Below are 5,447 nucleotides of genomic sequence, written 5' to 3' on the forward strand. Positions count from 1 at the left end.
AGGCAGGGTAACAGCTAGTATATACATAAGAGATTTCCACCTATATATTGACTCATCACGATATCTCTGAAACCATAAGGCATAGAGACTTGAAATTTTGTAGGAATATTCCTTTCGCCGAGTAGAGGTCAGCTAAGAACGGATTTTACGAAATTCCACCTACAAGGGGGGTCGCGGGGGCGTTAACAATGAAAAATTTCCATTTTTAAACTATAGCTCCTACAGACTCTTAATTTTGTATGAATTTTTTGTAAGTGATGTAAAAATAATTAATGAACGAATTTTACGATATCCTACACCACAGGGGGTTACGGGGTGGGTCTTAACAATGAAAATTTCAAATTTCTGTGTTGTAGCTCCTATAAGCTCCAAATTTGAGAAGTATCTGCTGTATGCAATGAGTTGAAGCTAAGAAAACGAAAGTATTTACTAAAGTTATAGATTGAAATATAGATTAACTATAAAGTTGAAATACCAAAATGAAATCATCTTCTTCTTATATTTATATAGGAGACTTTCTACATATATAGTCACTCATTACGATATCTCTGGATCTATAAGACCTAGAGACTCGAAATTTGGTAGGAATATTCCTTTCGCTGAGTAGAGGTCAGCTAAGAACTATTTTACGAAATTCCACCCACAAGGGGGGTGCGAGGTCATTAACAATGAAAAATTCCCGTTTTTAAACTATAGCTCCTATCGACTCCAAATTCGGAAGGAATCTTCTGTAAAAGATGTAGAAACAATCTATAAGCAAATATTACGATATCTCACCCCAGAGAGGGTTGCGGGGGTGGGTACTAACAATGAAAATTTCTACTTTTCAAGCTATAGCTCCTACAGACTCCAAATTTTGTAGGAATTTTTCGCTAAGAGATGTAGAAATAATATACGAACGAATTTTAAGATACCTCACAGAAAAGGGTTTGCAGGTTGGTTGGTAAGTTTAAATTTTTAATTTTCAAGCTATAGCCCCTATAAACTCCAAATTTAGTAGAGGTCCTCTATATGTGATATAAAAATGATCTAAAAATGGATTTTACAACGAATCAACTCCAATAATGATAGTAGGGGTGAGTGTTAACAATAAAAAATTAAAATTTCAAATTTCCATTTTCGAACTGTAACTTTTACAAACTCGAAATTAGGTAGGAATCTTTAATTTGTCATGAAGAGATCATCTCAAAACGGATTCCAAAAATTTTTACTTCCGATAGGGATTGCGGGGGTGGGTATTAAAATCTAAAATTTTAATTTTCAAACTGTAACTGCTGCAGATTCTAAATTTGGTAGGAATCTTCGTGTACGATGTCAGGCTCAGCTGAAAATGGATTTTCTCGAATTCTAACCTTACAAGGGATCGTAGGGGGGGGGGGGGGTTAACAATAAAAATTTCTCATTTCCAATCGATAGTTTTTACAGACTCGAAGTTTTGTTGGAATCTTTTATTTATAATGTAGAAATCATCTCGAATAGGATCTTACGAAGTTTCTCCCCCACGTAGGAGTGCGGGAGTGATAATTGTCAAGAAATTCATATTCTTCAAATACAGTTCCTACAAATATAAAATTTGATAGTCTCAAGAGAAACAGACAAATACTGGGATGGCCTCCAAGGTCAACGGATTTGAATATTTTTCTTACTTAATAGTGTTATTTTCTTGCAACAATCGTCTCTTTGGCAGCGGCAAAAAAGTCATTGTAACGTTTCCAAAATTTAACATTACATATAGCTATTCAGTCAACGGACTAAGAATTTTATATACATTTTATTTTTGCTGATCACATAACCGATGAATTGTTCTTATTACGGGATCGCGAAAATGTAACAGATTAAAAGAATTGCATTTTCTAAACACATGAGATATAGAACAGAAATTTGAGATATAGAAAATATGAAAAAAAAAATAAATAAAATGTTTAAAATTTAATTTATTTCCTTTTCAATTCGCCCCGCGAAGCGGGCGGGAACCACTAATATATATATATATTTTATGTTTCATTATTTTTTTTTTCATATTTTTATTATTCTCCTTTTTAGTAGATTTTATAAAAATCTAACTATTGCATTGGTCCTCATGACGGAACTTTTGAAAAGATAGCCATTTTCTGGCTCAGCTCGTCCAAGCAATTCAGAAAGGCATATGGTTCAAAGAAGTTTATATATGTATGTATTTATATACTATATATATATATCATATATATATATATATATACTCTATATACAAGCTGTACATCTGCTGCCAATAAATCTATATATGCTCTTATATACTAGCTGATACTTTCCCGCTTCGCTGGGCATACAATAAAATTTTATGTTGCTTAACCTAGATGAAAAATATAAACAAAATGATTAATTTCAAAAAGATAATTAATATAGAGAATTTTGAATTAGAGAAAAGTGATTGTTTATGATAACCGGTGTTAGCGAGTATTAAATATATGAGAAAAGTATTTTTATTATTAATAATCAATCAATCAATGGATTCAAAGTTAGTCAGTAAATCTGTCATTAGGCACGATTTCCGCATCACCATGACGTACTGTGTAGTGAGATGCGTTCCCCATTATAATGTTACATCCTAAACATTTAGTCTAGACCGGATAGGTCAAATGGTAGAAGTAGCCGACATGTCACCGGAAAGGTTCTGGGTTCGAATCCCCTGTCCGAGCTATCTGAATTTTTTCTCGCATATTCTGTAAACTCTTATTAAGAAGGTCCTTCCTATTTCTTTTTCAATCTCTTCCTCCTCCAATTATTCTGTTACGTGAATGTTGGAACGATTCACGTAATAATTATCCGTAACTTTCCTATTCTTTTCCGCTTATGAAGTATTATTTAATTTTAAAAATGTCAATAATTTTTTTAATTTTAAAAAAATGTTAATAATAAAATACTTTTCTCATATATTTAATACTCGCTAACACCGGTCATCACAAACAATCACTTTCTCTAATTCAAAATTTATATTCATTATCTTTTGAAATTAACCATTTTGTTTATATTTTTCATCTAGAATTTACACCATAAAAATTTATTGTATTCCCTATCCAGAAGCTTGAGGCTGAGGTAGTCAGCTAGTGTGATTAATAAATTCATAACAAATTAAGTGGTATTAAAAATATATTTATTATTACTCATTTTATTAGAAAGTATCTTAAATCGACCGTTTTCACTAATAATTTAACGATATCGTTGTAAAATTTTAGAGAAGACGCATCCAGACCTAATTGGTACAGAATTTTGCAATTTTAATCATTAAAATCAGTATAATCATTTAACTAATATCAAGCTTGATAATATTTATGTTTAATTTATCTGTGTTATGATATAATCGAGTTCATCCTTCATGATTATTCCAATACATATAAGTTATTTCAGTTATTAATGATTTGCTTTATTCTTTCTTAAAAACGTATGATTATGAATTTCCTACTGTCCCAACAGTCAATCGATAAAATTTAAAATCAATCATTTTTGACAGTTATTATAGCAACGGTAACCATGATAACGGTAACCATGGTAACGGCAACCATGGTAACGGTAACCATGGCAACTTGGTAACCACGGCAACGGTAACCATAGCAACAGTAACCATGGCAACGATAACCATGACAATGGTAACCATGGCAAGGTTGATTAGCGTGGGTGGTTGGCCAGGGGGTTGAGTTCGATAATTTACGGGTGCGCTGATGGTTTCTTAGATTAGAAGGGTCAAAATGATATTTCGCTCCCAAAAAGAATAGGGAAGGGGAAAGATTATAGGGCACGGGAGGGAGAGAAGAATGAGAGGGAGGGAGGGGAGGGGCATATGTGATGGTAGACGAAAAATTCATTTTGGCTAGGAATTGCGTAAAATCCGTTCTTAGTGAGCGTCTACATCACGAATGGAGTAACTATGCTAAATTTCAAGTCAATCGGGCGAATAGTTTCGGAGATCTCGTGATGAGTGAGTGGTATTTCGCTTGTATATATATAGATATATATATATATATATACTATATATATATATTAATACGATATAACGCGGCTTGTCAGCACGATAGCGTTTTTCAATTGCAGGCCGGTTCTTCTCAAACTTAACGTACTTTATCTATCGATCAAGACAAAGGTTAAGTTCGAAGATGAATAATCGGGCGAGTAATTTGGAAATGACAGGATACCGGCTGAAAATCGTAAAGTCGATCGTTTTACTACTTCAACCAGGTGTGATTACTGAACGAGACAAGATACTAAAATTCGATTGCATCGTAAAAACTCTTTTTAATAATCTTCAATTTTCGCTACTCAGAAGTGGTAATAACCTCAATGCTTCTTTTAAAATTCGTTCTAATGAAACAGTTTTACTGTTGCAACCGTTTTAGAGTTATTGTCTGCATCATAACTCAATCATGATGTGGGGTGAATAATGACGATATTGATCAGTCTTTCGTCAGCCATGTTTTCGGGTGTGTTATCCAGCAAATATGTCGAAATTAGTTGCTAACCATTGTCTTCTTCGAAGATAAAATTTTATCCGGTTATAAAGTTCTGATTAACTTGGAAACTTGTTCGTTCCTAGGAAGTTACTTAAAATTGAGACATTTATAATTCAAATCTTATAATCTGGTGCAATTCTTTGGGTAAATATTGAGGAAACTTTTTCTTCTAAGATAATTTTTTCCAAAATTTGTTCGTCGTAGTTCGGTATTGAATTTTTTTTCAATTCATGAATGAGATTACTCCCGGTGTCGTGTTGATATGATACATCGGCTCTAAAGTTGTCTGTACGCCAGATTTTCTATCTACGGGCATGTTTTCAACCCACTGAACACCACAATTTCAAACCGGTTTAGACCGTCCCGACCGCTTCAATTTCGAGTCATAAATTACAAAAACCCCAAAAATGACGAAAGTTCGATCGTTTTGAATAAGAATACGAGATCTCAGGCAAACATAATTTTCATGTATTTTGATCGGTTGAATACTAATTTCGATCGATAACTTTAATCATAAAGCTTTTAATTCTAAAAAAGTGTAAAATATCAGCAAAGTTGCAAAAGTCGTGAAAAATTGGGATGTTGTTTCGTACAGAAAATTTTGTGAACCTGTGATGACGAAGATTTTCATGTAATTTAATTCATCTTGATCTGATTCTGCAATCGGTTTGACCCATGGTCCCCTCAAACATTCATAAAACTGCAAAAAAACCGATAAAATAGCAGAAAATTGCTGCTGAAAAATGGAAAAAATCTTTTAAACCTGATTAAATAAATTTCTTCAATGATTGCTTTTTGTTCTAAAATACTGGATGGATTCAAGAATGTGCACAAATTAGATTTTTAACGGTTTTCGAGGGTATTGTACTGTTTCATTCTCAAATGATCTACGACGATGGACACCTCTTCTTCCGCCTTCGCTTTATTTGGTAAAAATTTGCCATCGTGTTGGGATTTCAACTTCTG

The sequence above is a fragment of the Cotesia glomerata genome, linkage group LG7, assembly GCF_020080835.1.
Source record: "Cotesia glomerata isolate CgM1 linkage group LG7, MPM_Cglom_v2.3, whole genome shotgun sequence".
NCBI classification, from domain to species: Eukaryota; Metazoa; Arthropoda; class Insecta; order Hymenoptera; family Braconidae; genus Cotesia; species Cotesia glomerata.